The sequence below is a fragment of the Aotus nancymaae genome, unplaced genomic scaffold (assembly GCF_030222135.1).
Source record: "Aotus nancymaae isolate 86718 unplaced genomic scaffold, 86718_ANA_hifiasm-v0.15.2.pri h1tg000011l, whole genome shotgun sequence".
Lineage (NCBI taxonomy): Eukaryota > Metazoa > Chordata > Mammalia > Primates > Aotidae > Aotus > Aotus nancymaae.
In genome coordinates, this window is record NW_026988422.1 from 9000758 (window position 1) to 9017443 (window position 16686).

The window sequence follows — 16686 nt, forward strand, 5'->3', positions numbered from 1 at the left end:
ACCTGGACACTCATCTTTTCCATCACAATAGGGAAATACCACCTTGTCACTCTGCCCAGCCCTCTAAGCCTTTGGGCTCATATCTCGGCTCGTCCTAGGCACATCTGACTGTAGCCTAGTCAAACACACCTCATAAGTGCCCAGGCAGGCACTTGGATAAAACATAGTGAAGATGTTTAGGTTAAAACAAGGAAGAAGAAAATCACCATAGAAGATATGTGTGGTGGGAGAAAGTGAAGTGTTAGGAAAAAATTGAAAGTGTCAAGTAGGTCTCCCAGTAAAGTTCATCTAGAAGACTTTAACTGAACATTTTTGTGTTTGATACATAGTGTAAGTTTTATTTGGGCATGTTCAGGTTAAAAACCATTCTCCTTGCTTAGAATTAGCCATTAAAAAAATAATAATAAAAATAAAAATGTAACTTCAGATAGGGTTTGGAGTTCTGTTTTGTTTTTAAAGTCATTGTCATTTTTGTGGGGATCTCTTACCTAGAAATATATTACCAGTGCATGCATTCTTTTTGCTATTTGTGGATTATCCATGGCAACCTGATGACATTTCTATCCCAGGTCAATTTTCCTTAGCTACCAAGGACTCTTTAACTTCTCTGCAGTTGATACTTTTCTGCCTTGTGTCTAAGAAATGTAAAGTAGGTTTTACTTTTAATCATAAGAAACATAAATAGCAGTTACTTTAAATTTGTTATATTTAAAAACTTAAATTATTTTTGCATATATTTGTATCATTGTAAGAAAATTTATTTTTGTGAGAAGATATTTCAGAGTGATTTGAAAATGATTTTCAGGATTCTTAATTTGGTTGCCTTTCCTTAGCACTGGCAATCAAGGGCTGGCTCACAGGTTTCAATTTCAGATCCTAGTGGGAACCTCTGGTGGAATCTTAGAAATGCTTTTTTATGTTTATTAGTGCCTTTCAGTTTTTGAAAGTGTCTAGATGTGTCTACTTATAATCTATTTGAAGTTAATTTTTATAGAGGAAATACGATTTTTAAATTTAGGATTGTGGGAGTTTTATTGCTTTTATGTAAGATGTTTGGAATAACCTTCAGAGAAGGGTTCATATAATGAAAATATGTGGTTACAGGCTGAGCTCAGTGGCTCATGCCTGTAATCCCAGCATTTCAGGAGGCTGAGGCAGGCGGATCACCTGAGGTCAGGAGTTTGAGACCAGCCTGGCCAACATGGTGAAACCTCATCTCTACTAAAAATAAAAAAATTAGTTTGGTGTGGTGGCATGAGCCTGTAGTCCCAGCTACTTGGGAAGCTAGGCAGGAGTATCGCTTTAACCTGGGAGGTGAAGGTTGCAGTTAGCCGAGATTGTGCCACTGCACTCCAGCCTGAGTGACAGAGTGAAACTCTGTCTCAAAAAAAAAAATGTGGATACAAAAAGAACTCACCTGGTTTCAAAGTAGTTGTCTGTGCAGTGGAATTTTAACTGAAAAGGAATGTCCCCTGGCAGGGGAAAAATGGTAAAATCCCTTAGGAAGTCAATTAAAAGGTGTGTTAATTCTACAAAGATATTAACCTCATGATCTTCAATTCCGGGGTGCATTCTCTACCCTGCAAGGTCAGCTAAAAATATGCTGAAAAGCAAATTTTATAAGATAATGAAATAAAAATGTAAACCTAAGTCTGTAAGATACAAATTAGAAGATAAAATCCCTTGTTAAATGTATCTGATAAATCCTTTTGCTTTTACAATTAGTAGCCTGTTCTTTTGGGATGTTCATAAAATACTGATTAAAAAACAACAACAACCAAAAAGTAAAACCAAACTGATGTACATGGAGAAGCCTTGTAGTTGAATGATTTACCCATCTGATAATTTGTACTGTGGAGATTTTTTTTTCTTGTTTGTACAGTTGATGAGTATAACTGTAGCTATTGGTAGCTGTGTTTTCTTAATATATAACATAGGGAAAAAACTTTTATTATATAAATTACTATAATAATTTTTAATAGATTTGAATGTTTGTAAGTGCTTTGAATTTCAAAAAACAGTTCTATGAAAATAGATAATAATGCTATGTATTTTGAATTTCTTACATTAACAGTTTCAATTTAGTGCGATAAAATGAGCATAAGCTAAATATAAATAATTGAATTACATTATTATTAAATCTTTTGATTTTATGAAAAAGTTCTGTACTATCTTTAAATTAGGAATTGGCATATGATAATTCTCAGTTTCTTAAACAGGGGTTTGATATTAATACTGATATTAATCATGATTTAAAGTGCATATAACCTGAACTTTTAAAAATATGTCACTGCACTAGCATATTTGGCGCAGATCAAGGGGATGGAGCTGTCATCTCCGGGCATCATGACTGGACATGAATGATTCTAGGCATCACGGTTTCCTGCTCTCATTTTGTTTTGTTTTTTGAAAGCTAGAGAATCTTGAAATGAGAGGCTTAGACTCTTAAGGCCTCAGTGCCCTGCACAAATATCCAAGAGGAGCTCACTTCATTTTCAGTCAATTATGATGTTTAGAAAGAACCTTCTCATACGGAAACCCCAAAACTGCCTGCTAGAAACATCTGCTATTAGATTCTAGTTTTAAACTCTGACACCACCATCCAAAATTATGTCTGATATCTCTTCCTTAAGACCCTAAAAGGATGTGAAAAGAGCACTTCTTCTTTTCCAGGGTAGCATTTTCATTTCCTTCAACCATTTTGCCCCCAACAGGGTTTCTTAGCTCCTCTCCATACCCTCAGTGGTCTTTATGTTCTTAGCAGATGTAGACAGACAGCACCAAATAGAGTGGGCTTTTTCATCTCTTCTTGCTTGCCAGCTACTTCACAGTGCTGACTCATATTACAGTATGTCACTTTACATGCTGTTCAGTTAAGGTAGGCATCCCCTCTCCATTTTCTATTTTTGGACTTCTGTTCATTCCACTTGATGCTAGTAAGTTTAAGACTATAGGTGATACCTTTCAGTAACATAAACAGATAAAGATGACAATGCTTACTTATGTCTGTAGGTATTCTTACACGCTACCTAGTTTTGTTACTCCACGGGATTTTTAACTTAGACAGATGTCTGTTAGTATGCGTTATTTGAGTTCTCATGCTAGAGCTTCAGAAGAGAAAACTAGAGTTTCCCTCTTAGTACATGGTACATCAGATAACAGATATACCATTCTCAGCTCTATGTACAATTAGTACCATACAGAATACTCAGCAAGCCTGTGAAAATAGCTTTGGAAAGAGGACTGGAATATGGAGACAAAGCGGGACCTAATTCGTTAATTAGAATTATTTTCTTGGCAACAGTGTTGAACTGGGTTGTAGATTTTACTATAAGCAAATAACCTTAAATTTCAAGCCTATTCAAGTGTATATTATAGACAATATCTTGAAGATTCTGCAAAATTTATTATATGAAACTTGATGCTAATGACATTCATTGAAGGCTATAAACCATGTCAGAATTGTTACTATTCTTGTTACTGTTCACCCTGAAAGTGGAATAAGTGAAGTTCACTTGTACCTTTGTTATCAAAGCAGGCTCTGGCATTTCCAGAACCCTGTAAATGCCTTGTTGATAGCTAATGTTTGGAAATAAATCTTAGGTCTGAATTTAACTTTAATGATTCCTTTCTTTCTATACACCTTACCTCCAGAGAATAAACAAATACTTTTGTTGTTGCTTTTAAGCTATAGCAAGTATTTTCTTTGTCTGGAATCTGAGTAATGGTAGAGCTCAGTAGTTTGAAGTTTGTTTTCATTATGTGATGTTCTTATGTGACCACATCACATATATTAAGTTCAACTTTTATGGAAAAGACCTGGGTCAAGTAAGTTGATCTGAGGGATCTAGGGAAGAAAATAATTATTATATGTATTATATGATGCCCAACTCTTGGGTTCCTTATGACTATTACGTCTATAAAAGTAACTCAAACACTGCACCTGTTCAAGCTATGAAGATTTTATTTGAAAATTATATTCACAGTAGTTTTGGTATTGATATGTTTTACTTTATTTAACTCTTCAAAAATTGGGTATGTTTTTCCAGAGGCATGTATGATAACTCTTACTGAAGCAAAACACCATATTCCAAGTGATTCCGTGTTTTTGTTTTAATTTTTCTCCTAAATCTAAGAAAAAAAATGTCAGGCCATAACATTGCATGGAAAATGGGTTGTGTGCCACTACTGCCATACATAAGCGAATTTCAAGATGTTGGAAATACCAGAGAATTAGTTTTAGAAGTCAAATTAACATTTGCCAGTTTTTAGTATTTGGGTTGAAACCTGAAACTTATCTTTATAGGAAATACAATTGAAGGAGAAACTGGTAGGTATCATCACGTGCCAAAAATTTTGAATAAAGTCGTTGAAATTAGGATTTGAAATAGAGTGAAATAAATCAATATTCTCTTTCCTTTCTTTTTAGGAAGTATATATGTAGTTCAATATTTTCATCTTCCTTTTATTTCAACAAAACTGTAAAGTGTTCTATGCTCTTTCTCCTCCCCCTTTGGGTACTGGTAATAATATAGCATAAACTTTGTATCGTTTGTTTTGCATGCTTTGCCATGATTTGGGTTTCATACGTATTCATCACTCAGCTGCTTGTTCACAGGGATGGAATAAGCTGAGTGACCAAGCCTGGGTGGTATTTCTATACCAGAAACTCGGGTAGAATTAGGTCAGTCCCACTCAAGGAGCCGTGGACTCTTTCCCCAAAATATATGTACATTCAAGGCACATGGAGTATTTTATTTAATCTAAGTGCTTTTACCAAGGAATAGGGGACTGTGTGACGAGCAGGCAAAAACATACATGTCTATAATTTGCTGCTTAAGAAAAGCCAACATGGAAAATACACTTTTGTAGCCGATTATCCTGCTATTTATATAAAGTTTCTACATGAGTCTCCTTTTTAACTTGAAAGTTGGCAAATTCTGATTTTGTTAATTATATAAGAAGTTAAAATTTCAACTTACTTATTAGCAGGATTAAGAACCATGGCTATTACAGGTGTCTCTTAGGCTGCTTCAGGATAAGCCTTTTGCCATTTGCCTTGTAGTTCTTATAATTGGTAGTCCCTGGGGTTGTATAACACTGATTTCTGTGGGTTACTACACTGGAACTAGTGACAAAGGATAAACCTTATGTCTACCAATGGAAATAGCTGGAGAATATTTGCTTTGCTATTTTGAATTGGCTTAATCTAAACTAAATGTTTTGTATTACTTTAAATATTGACTGCTATGGGAGCAGTAGCAACTAATGCAGTGGGCATTTATGGAGGATTAATTATTGGTAGAGCATTTATATCGTATAGAGATTGTTATTGTAGGAGACAATGGAGAACATAATTTTAATTGATACTAGGTGTTTCTAGTGTGGTGAACATTTAAAAGAGAATTACTCATCATACATTCTCAACTGGCATTGGCTTGCTTTTCTTCAGTCAGTATATAATTTTAATGTAGTTAGAATGTAATAAACTAACATTAACTTAAAAATAATAATAGACTTTTTTAAAGAAGTTTTAGGTTCATAGCAAAATTGAGTGGTAAGTACAGAGAATTCCTCTATGCTGTCTACACTGACACTAACTTTTTATTCTAAGGTATTTATAGGAATATTTAGGAACACAAATATTTTACATGCTCACTTCTACAGCTAACAAGCATCTTTCTTTGCCTTCAGACTAGAAAGGAAAAAGTGTTTTAAGGCAAGAAACATTCTCTGACTGAACGTTGACAGTAAAAACTTAGGCCCTGGTTTTATGATACTTTCCAGTTGAACACTTCTATGGAGGGCCACAGGAAGAGTAGGGATGCAGTGTAATCTTGTCTGGAGTCTCCTGCTGGTCTGTGGATGACAAGCTGCAGATCAAACGGATTGATCATTTTCCAGAAGGGCAGTGTGGTACGGGGCAAGTGTACTGACGATGGCAATAGCCCTGGGTTCTGGCCTACCTCCGCCTCTCTCTTGCTGTGTGGTTGAAGGGTTGAACTGAGTGGCTCCAAACTCTTATCTGCCTCCAGCATTCTGTCATCCTGTGATTTCACAGGATGTGTGATAGGGAAAAACATCAACTCCTACAAGGGTAGCAGTGTGAAGTAATGAGAAAAGCACTGTGACGAACTGGGATATTGTCACAGCTGTCATAAACCAGCCAATGGCCTTTTGTGTAGTCACTTAAACTTTCTGGGTCTTACTTGGTTTCAGCTATGGAAATATAATTGGACTTCCCTGATGGACTCTAAGGAAAGTTTCTTGGAGTTCCTTCCTTCCCTCCTTCCTTCCCTCCTTTCCTTTCCTTTCTTTCCTTCCTTTTCTTTCTTGAACAGGATCTCACTCTGTTACTCAGGCTGGAATGCAGTGGTGCAGTCATGGCTCACTGCAGCCTTGAACTCCCAGGCTCAAGCCATCTTCCCACCTCAGCCTTCTGAGTAACTGGTACTAATTACAGGTGCAAGCCACCAAGCCTGGCTAATTTTTTAAAATTTTTGTACAGGTATGGTCTCACTACATTGCCTAGGCTGGTCTCAAACTCCTGAGCTCAAGCAATCCTCCCACCTCAACCTCCAGAGTAGCCGGGACTACAGGCATGCATCACTGTGCCCAGCTAATTTTTAAATATTTTGTACAGGTGGGGTCTTCTCAGTATGTTGCCCAGGCAGGTCTTGAACTGCTGAGTTCAAGTGATCCTCCTGCCTTGACCTCCAAAAGTGCTAGGATTATAGGAATGAGCCATGTTGCCCAGCCTATTTTTCTGATTTGAAATAACTAATTACCACATGATATTATTCGTTCCAAGGGTAACTGCTTTGTAGCAAGTTACTTCAAAAAGGAGCATATTGATAGTTGCCATTGGTCACTTTTGAACAGACTCCTTTGTGTCTTCATTATCAGGAATGTCCTTGCAATGAATATATGTGGAGCTAATCTTTCTGCAGATAAGTGATTTGCTGGAAATACGTTAGACACACTTATAGGGACAGGTACTTTTTCTGAACAGTACAGTTTTTTTGTTTTTTAAAAATAACATATGACCAGGCACGGTGGCTCACGCCTGTAATTCCACGTTTTGGGAGGCCAAGGTGGGAAGACTGCTTGAGCTCAGGAGTTCAAGACACCAGCCTGGGCAACATGGAGAAACTGCTTCTCTACCCAAAAAAAAAAAATTATATATATACACACACACACACACACACACACACACACACACACACCCACCCACCCATATCTATCTACCTTTCTATACAGAAACCGCTTCTCTACCAAAAAAATATATGTATATACACACACACACACACACACACACACACACACACACACACACACAGAAACCACTTCTCTACTAAAAAAAAAAATACACACAAATTAGCCAGGTATGGTAAAGTGTGCCTATGTGTCTATAGGCCCAGCTACTCAGGAGGCTGAGGTGGGAGGATCACCTGAGCCCAAGAAGCAGAGGTTGCAGTGAGCTGAGATTGCACCACTGCACTCCAGCCTGAGTAACAGAGCGAGACCCTGTCTAAAAAAAGCAAAGGAATATATTATAATTCTTGATCAAAATATGCTGTTAAATGACATTATTTGATATATTAATAAGGGAAAATAAGAGACCAGTGTCCTTTGCTTCTTGGAACTGAATATTTTCTATTTAAAATTATGTAAATTGTTAATTAATGACTTCCCTTTTTATCAAATGACTTTGGACTAAATTTTTTTTTTGTTAAGAATGTGATTTTTTATGTATTGCAAATTATTGCTGACATGAAAGCAGCCAAGGGAACACTTTCTTGCCTCCACAGACAGTGGTCTTGAGGTTTCTCCACGGTGGGTTCCATTTGCAGAACCCCTTCCTGAAGGTGCAGGCTAATGCCTAAAGTGTGTAGGTCAGGGTTTACTTCAGCTAACCCAGTCTCTGAGGGGCATCTCATGGGATTGGGATTATCTTTAACTGTTTATTTTCCAGCTTAGTTCTCAGTGGCTTGATAGAGCTTATGAATCTTCCCAAAGATCCCAGGGCTTCTCTGTCATTATTCCTGATGTAGCTGCGGGCAAGCAAGTTTTTATACACTTCCTGAAAGTGAAACTCTTGTTGCCTTAAATGTGCAATATCCCATACCTGAGAAGGTCTCATTGATACAGTTCATAGGAGTATAAAAGAGGCATCTGACTGGACTAATGCCTACTTATTTTCCATCTCCACTTATGGAAACTGCAGACATTCATGGTTCCACCATGGTCCTTGCAGCAAAAATCATATGGCATGTGCTCATGGTAATAAGATATCTGTATTATTAAATCAGCTAATGTACATTGAAATTGGTAGGGTTAAACATGAGACTGTCAGAATTAAATATATATGAAAGCCATCTAAATTAAAATCTATGGCGAAATACCACTTGAGAAGTAGCAATTCATTCAGCACCCAAATGTTGAGAATAGTCAAGGCAAACTTCATTGTGCTCACGATGGAACTTTACTAAATGCTTTTCTACCCCTTAGTTTTATCTCTAATGAGATTACTGACATTTGTTGAGCACTTATTGCATACCAAATGCTTTACATTTATAATATCGTCTAATAATTCTTAAGGTAACCATTAGAGATGTAGGGATTATTATCCCTATTTTGCTGATGAGGAATAGAGGCTCAGAGAAGCTTAGGAATTGGCGCACAATTGCGGGGTAGTAAACCTAAGGCCAGTATGCTTAGTATAACACCATGCTGCTAACATTCCTCTGGTATTTAGGAAACTATGAAGAGAAAAAAGAGCAAATCACATTGCTTTCTCATTTGCCCACATTTCATGTCCTTTCTCATGTGAACCCTGTACTTCAGCCACATCTGCTACGTATACCTCCTGTCCCTTCCAGCAAGTCATGCTTGCTTTAGTATTGAACCTTTGCTCATCTTATGCCTTTAACACTCTCCTCCATCCTATCTGTCTGTATTCCCAACTGCCATTGGTTCTTCAGGTTCCAGTTTTATTCATCTCCTGTGTAGAGATCCCTGGTATGTTCTAACTTTAAAAAATTTATTTGCTTACCATTTTGACATTTAATGCATACTATGCTATTATTATTTAACTTTGTGTGTTTGTGTATATGATCACCTAACTAGATCTCATCAGCTTTAAGAAAGCAGTAACTCTGTTATAATAGGTTTTTTTTTTTTTTTTTTGGTGAGACAGAGTCTTGCTCTGTTGCCCAGGCTGGAGTATAGTGGTGCAGTCTTGGCTCACCACAACCTCTGCCTCCGAAGTTCATGCAATTCTCCTGCCTCAGCCTCTCAAGTAGCTGGGATTACAGGCACCCAACACCGTGCCCAACTAATTTTTGTGTTTTTAGTAGAGGTGAAGTTTCATCATGTTGGCCAGGCTAGTCTTGAACACTTGCCTCAACCTCCCTAAGTGCTGGGATTATAGGCATGAGCCAGCACACCCCGCCCATTGTAATAGCTTTTGCAGTGTTAATGCATATTAGGTCAGTAATTTCCCAAATAGTAAAAGGCTACATCATTTGCCTTGCTATTCTGTTGACATATAGGTAGGTGGTAGTTAATTTTTTTTTGAGACTGAATCCCACTCTGTCACCCAGGCTGGAGTGCAGTGACGCTGTCTCAGCTCACTGCCACCCATGTTTAAGTGATTCTCCTGCCTCAGCCTCCTGAGTAGCTGGAACTATAGGCCCACACTATCATGCCTGGCTAATTTTTATATTTATAGTAGAGATGGGGTTTCCTCATGATGCCTGGGCTGGTTTTGAACTCCTAAGCTCAAGTGAGCCACCTGCCTGGGCCTTCCAAAGTACTGGGATTATAGGCATGAGCCACCATGGCTGGCCAGTAATTTTTAAAAATATTTTATATCTGGTTCAATATTGAATACTGAGGATTTGCAAATCTTTCATCTGATATTATTAAGGGCCCATATGAAACAATGAATGCTGGAGTTTTCTGTCCCTGCTACCCAGTGTTTTCTGAGAGTCTAAACAAAGGGACAAATCTGTAATTACTTAGTAGTTACTTTGGTTTATTGTCAAATGTCTAGGGAAGTCTTAAGACATGTTTGTCTTTTTACTATATTTAATATTTCTTAACTGAAAGGCTGTGGGGGTAATGAGGAAATGCCAAGGTAGGGGTGGGAAGGTGACAAAGAGGTAATTCAGATTTGCATTTCTTTTGAGAGATTTCCATTCTCAGTATAGCTGACATTGTAATTTCAGTTAAATATTGGTGCCTGGCCAGAAATGCCTGTGAAACAGCTGTGGTTTAAGCTTCAACTGTAGAAGACAGACGGGTGATTTTACAAAAGTTTTGTCTTTATTCATAGTTTATTTTGTCACTTTCTTTATTTTATATGTGTGTGTATGTGAGTGTATATATGTTCCTGCAGTTATCTTTCTCTATATGCAGAATTTTATTTCAGCAAATGATTAACTAGAGATCAGCCTGTGAGTTTATCATTTCTAGGCCTTTAGCCTGTAGTGGACAACAGTGACCTGAGGCACGGAATTCATTGGCCACAATTGCATGAGTTGGTATAACAGTATCATTTTCAGTACTATAAATTGGATAATGTGTCTGATGCCACTGTTGGGAATAACAGAATATATAGAGTGGGAAAGGGTTATGCATGCTGGGGACAGAATTAAATAAAGAATTTTTTGACTACAAACACAACTACATTATATTACATGGAAGTAAATGCTTGGAGATTAAGTTCATTTTATCAGCATGTAGTATATTAGAGTGAGTCGAGGAGAAGATAAGAATTGTATTCCTATAAAGATGGAGAAGTAGTTTTAAAGTAGGAAAAATCTTTTAAGAAAACATGCATTATAAAGTAGAAATTGGAATACAGTACCTACTGAGGGCATGGAGGAAGCCAGCGGAAGGTTTTGTGGAAGAGTGGGTTTTAGAACTCCTAGTTTGTGACCTGTACTTGCTTTGGGTCTCAGAAGTCATGCTGGCTCTTAGATTAGAAATACAACCTCTTTGAAAGCATAAATGTAGTTGAAAGCAATAATTTAAAAATTTGCTTTTTTAATCCTCTACCTCCCCACCTTTTTAAGGTGTACAAGCATGAGTATCCTGTTTTCAGAAGGATGAGGGAAAAATCCTTCTTTCCTTTCTGGCAATTTGACTGTTTTTGTTGTTGTTTTTACTCCATAAATGGAGAGGCATCTGTACCATGCATGGTATCATGCCCAGCAATTGTTTTTCATTTGAATGTAATTTTTCCTTAGCAAATAATTGCAGTCCAGAATGACTTTTATTGAGCTTGATTGAATTAGGGGTATGTATGAAAATGAGTTAGTTAAAGCTTAATTTATTACCCAGAGAATTGATTAAAACATCAGGAAAGCAGTCATTCATGGGGATTAAATATTCTTCTGTGTAAGTGGGCAACATGGTTACCTTGGAGTTCCTTCTGCACTGACTTCGTAGTAGTGACATCAGGGTGCAAAACACAGTTTTGGCGTACTAGGGGATTTTGCCATGATGTGCCTTTGAATGCTATGCTGGACATTAATTGGGAATCTGCCTCATTGTAAGAGATGGCACCTCACCTTTTTTAATATAAAAAGCTTTTCAGAACATCACCTCAAGGGACAGTTCAAGAGCTGTGCCAAAAAGCCAGTTGCTTCAGGACGTTTCAGTGGTTTTAGGCCACATCTGTAAGATAGGTTCTTCACATGCCAAGTCAGATGCCCTGTTTGTAAGGGACAAATTATATTTAATAGATGTCTGTCCCACCTGCCATTATGGTTTCTCAGAGGGAATTCTGAGCTGTGCCAGATCAGTGCTAGCTAGGATGGGGTGGGGGTGGTGCAGTGTCATGGGTGGGAAGCAGAGGCCTTGAAAAGGGAAAGACAAGTTCCTAATGAGGCAGTGAGCTAATCACTGGGAGTCAGGAAGCCAAGGCTCTGTGGGGGTGAGTGGGGGTTGACAGTAAGCCAAAGTGGGACCTAGAGAGCACAGACAGGTATCAGGTGGCTCAGATGAAAATCTGCCCAGGTGTTGGTCTCAGGGCACATTCTAGTCACCGTTCTGTAGGGTTTTGGTCACACTTAGGGCATTTCCCCCTGCTGGCCCACCTGCCTTTCTGATACCTCACATCACTACTCATTTCCATCAAATCAGAACGCTCTGTGAAATACTGATGATTTAAATGCAGAGCAGCGTATGCTGCAACTGCTTTTCTGAGGCTACTTATGTGGCCATTTGTAATAGCCAGATAAAATTTGGAGTGTTTACGTTTGGCTGTAAGAGAACTCAAAGGCAGTCTGTCACAGGCAGGACCTTCAGCCTTGAAACTGATGTCTGCTTTGTGGCTGATTTCCTGGTTTCTTAAGTTTACCATGATTCCTTCGTTATCATAAAAACCCATATTGGCCAAAGCATAGCCAATCTCCTCTCTCACCCCTCTGGTACTTTATCCATAGGTAGTTACGTCACAGGGAATAAATTATTGAACAGTTATCAAGACAAAGTGCAATTATGGTTAACTTTTTGGAATTTTTCAATTATATTAATAGAAACAACTCTCTAAGGATATATGAAGATTAATGAGTTTATCTTTGAGCTCCTGAAAGAACTTACATATATAGGATGTATGGGGTATTTTATTTCTCAGATAGCATGTATTCACTTCTTAAAAAGTAAATCCTTAAACCAAAATAAGAATGAAACTCACACTGTCAAAATTAATGGTAGGCTTTCTTATCCCAAATTTGGCAGTACAAATGATATATGTTTTTAGATTATACCAGTTTATTTACTTGACATTTATAGTCATTTACTTCATATTTGCTTATTTATTTCATAATATTTAATGGTTCTTCTGTATACTTTTGTAGATTTATATGAAAAAGAAGCATGTGAATGTGAGAGTATTATGAGATATTCTTTTGAAATATTTTGAATATTTACATGTTGTGTCTTTTATGATAATAATAGACTTTTATACCATTTATTTTATCAGTGTTTGGGATTGGCATGCTACTTTCCTAAATTATAGTAAAAGCATGGGCATTTGATTTGAAATTATTCATATGTGTACTTTATAGTTTGCTTCGAAGATCTGGATTTGTTCTTTCATCTCTATACGCTTGTTTTAAAAAAATATGGATGAATGAGGAGTATCTTGTATGAAGCCACGAGACCAATTAATACTTTATTCATTCTTTTCAGCTTTTGTTTTTGTTAATAGCACTGGGTGGTAACTGAGTCATCTAATTCTAGATAGGATTACTCAGATGAATCATTACATATTTTTGATATTTAATTTGAAGAGCCAATTTTTCCATATCATAGTGGCTTATTAGAAAAAAAAAACTTAAGCTAAGTCATAAAATGACTAATAGTGTATTGATAGAGCCATAAGCCAGTAAGTGATATCCAATTTCTACAGTATGTAGCTTACAGATTGAGAAGAAATATATTGTCATAATCTGCCTAGAGCAGGGAATTGTTTCTTTTAGTTGAGTGTGGATTTAATTTTACCACTGAAGCAACTTAAATTTGTCTTCCAAAGAAATGTAAATGATAACTTTTGAATTCTCAGAAATGATGTGGTTTAGGGATATGTATTTGCAGTGTTAATAAAATAAAATGTTCCATTTAATTTATGCGTACACCCTTTTGCTGATTTTGATCTTGTATTTATTTCATCCTTTATCCTTAGAAAACAAAAATTATTTTCTGTTTGTCCCCCTGACTTCAGGCTGCTTTCTTCTTTGTCCATTTTTACTATCTTGCTTCAATCATTATCTTTAATATATTTACAAGATAAATCATAGGTATTAATATCTGAATCACAGTTTATCTGGTTGAGTTGGGCCAGTCATTTAAAATAATTTGAATTTAGTCAGGATGATGATTTAACCCATGTTTTTCCAAAGGATTTGCCTGTAATTCTACACTTATTTATAGCCAAAAGGCCAAGAAGTTACTGTCCATGACTAATTCTTAGTATGTGTAACCCTCATCTGAGAATTTCCATTGAATAATTTTAGTGACTGTCTTTTTGTTAAAGTTGACAATAAACACTTTAGGCCACTTTCTCTAACTAGCAGTGACATAGGGATATTTGCCTCATATTGATTGTTTGGCTAGTAATTCATTTTATTTGGAGATTATTTTGCTAAAGAGAATGAGTGTCAGCTTTGTTTGAAAGACCTTCCTGGTTCACCATATTAACTACTTTTCTATGGCTCTTTCACAGAATCCTGCTGCATCACAGAATCTGGAAGTTCTGATGTTCCATTGAAATCACAATGGAAAGTCTTGACTTGACTGGTAAGAGCTGTTGTGAAGGTGCATTTTACTTACCTGGAAGCAGTAAGGCAGTAAGGAACTATGTGCTGTCAGAGCTGGTCTCAACTTTTCCCCATAATCCATATTAATCAAGGAAGTGTGATCATTGGATTTCTTTTTCTTGTCAATTTTGTTCTTTTTTTAAGGTGTGACTTTTAATCTCCATTATCAAGTAAGTTAAATTTTCTTTTAAACTAATGAAAATTTTAAAATTAGCTGTTTCAAAATCTCCGATTTATTTCTCCACAGTAGTGCATTATTGGTGAAAGTCAGTTTATTGAAGTCCTAGATACTTAGAGGTCATATACCTAAATAGGTATTAAATTGGGCTAGTCCCAAAAGCTGTTTTTTGTACTGCTGTTGACTTTAATTGAAAAATGAATCAGTATCAAAGCATTATGGAGTTTTTCTTACCTGTTAAAAAATAATAGAGGTGTGTATAGCTGTGTCTTGAAACCACTTTAAGTATGAAAATCACACAATGAAGGAAAAAGTTGAGATTTAAAAATACATACATGTGCCAAATTATATAAAACTCTGAAATTCACAGATACTATAACTGTCCTTTTCTATGTTAGTTTTTTCAAGCTGATGTTTTAGGGTAAAAATTTTTTTTAACTTTGGTGTATGGCAATAATATTTTTAAATTAGTTTTAATAATAATTAAATGAATAGAGTTTTCCCAATCTGGGAATCAAACTTGGGATGGCTTTACTATTATCTGAATACTTTATGGTGAACTGATGATTTATAAGACTGAGGAACTTGTTGTGAATTAAAATGAGCAAATACAGTAAATATTGTTTAGTTACAGTTTTCAGGAAAGGAACTCATTCTTTACTTTTTAATTAAGATTAATCCAAAACCTTTTCTGTTTTACAGTATCTTTATTTTGTAGCTTGTTACGTCTGTCTAGATTATTTGTCTGCCTTCCCCTTTTAGTAACTATACTACTGAATGTTGCTTTCATGACGTGAGCATAAATATGAGGCCTCTGAACCAGGCTCCTAAAAGTCATTGTCTAGGATTATACACATAGTAAAATGCATATGATTTATTCGAATATGCATTTATAATAGGGCATTTAAACAACAATAAAACCTTAATGCCAGTGAGAAGATTAGAATTTAATTATTGTTTTTCTTCTTCACTGTGCTATCCTTTAAGGCATACTTGTTACAAATATTAATACAAATTTTCAATTTAAGAATGCTAGCCAGAATACAGTTAATTATGGTTTTACTGAGTCAGCAGTATAGACTATGGAATTTTCAAAAATTGATACTGAAATTTCAAGTATGTTCTCATTTGCTATTCAAAAAGGTAGTTTAGTATGGTGAGGTTTAAAGAAAATGAAATTTGTAGCAGTAAAAAAGCAAAGCAGGACACTTTATCTGACCTGTTCAGAAAAACTAAGTCATGAACCAAGATTACCACGGCAGACTTCACTAAGTAGCCATCTGATATATGATTTCTGAATGTTAATCAGATTATTGCAATAAATGTTTTATTGACCCTAAGAAATTGACAGAAATCCCAACTGCTGATAAAATTTAAAATGGAAGCTTAATGGCAGGTGGCTAAGACTGCATACTTCTAGCTCCTATATGCTCGTCTTAAGTACAGTAATAACTGAGAAACAGAAAAGATGCCATACAAAACCTGGAGTAATTGAGGAAACAAATCCTAGAAGATGTTACTTGGCAAAAGGATTCCGGGGTTCAATAAATCTGGGAAACATATTAGTCAACTTAGTCAATTACATCTCAATATCAGAAGCACCTCCAAATCTTAGTGGTTTATGTCAATAAATGTTTATTTCTCATTTATGTTCATATCCCTGATTAGTCTCCTGCCACTCTGCTCCTTGTCCTCTTAATTCCTGGACCAAAGCTGAAGGAGCAGTCTTTCTGGCATGTACACGTTTTAAAGAGGAAAGAGAAAAGTGATGGAACCATGGCTCTTAACAAGGCTGCTTGAAAGTGGCACGTCATTAACTCTCATATTTAATTGGCCAGAGCATGTCACAAGGTGAAACTTGCATCATGTGAGGGAGTAGCCTTGTAAGAGGGGATAAGAAAAACTGATAAGGAGAAACAGTACATATTTTAACTACTATATTTGCAAAATACCATCTACTGCTTTTTTAGAGAGTGCACATAATGTATTAAAGATCCAGGAAGTTCTCCAGTATATGAATCTCTTAATATGTAAAATCATTTGACCGTGAATCCTTTTGTTATGTGGAACACTGTCAGTGACAAGTTTTAAGGATACAATTTAAGAATTTCTTACATTTTGAACCTTACAACTTTTCCTAAAATTTAGAAAAAGTTTCTAATGTGTGTAATAGACTTA

At 36.2% G+C, this 16686-nt stretch overlaps 1 protein-coding gene across 7 annotated transcripts in view; it reads left to right on the plus strand.

Annotated features, from left to right (window-relative positions):
- BBX (BBX high mobility group box domain containing) overlaps positions 1 to 16686 on the plus strand; it is a 277027-nt gene that overhangs the window by 105608 nt on the left and 154733 nt on the right. For all 7 annotated transcript variants that reach the window (XM_012476576.2, XM_012476596.2, XM_012476594.3 and 4 more), the window contains one exon: positions 14237 to 14310. The gene's annotated coding sequence lies outside the window, so the exon portion shown is untranslated. The remainder of the gene's footprint in view (positions 1 to 14236; positions 14311 to 16686) is intronic.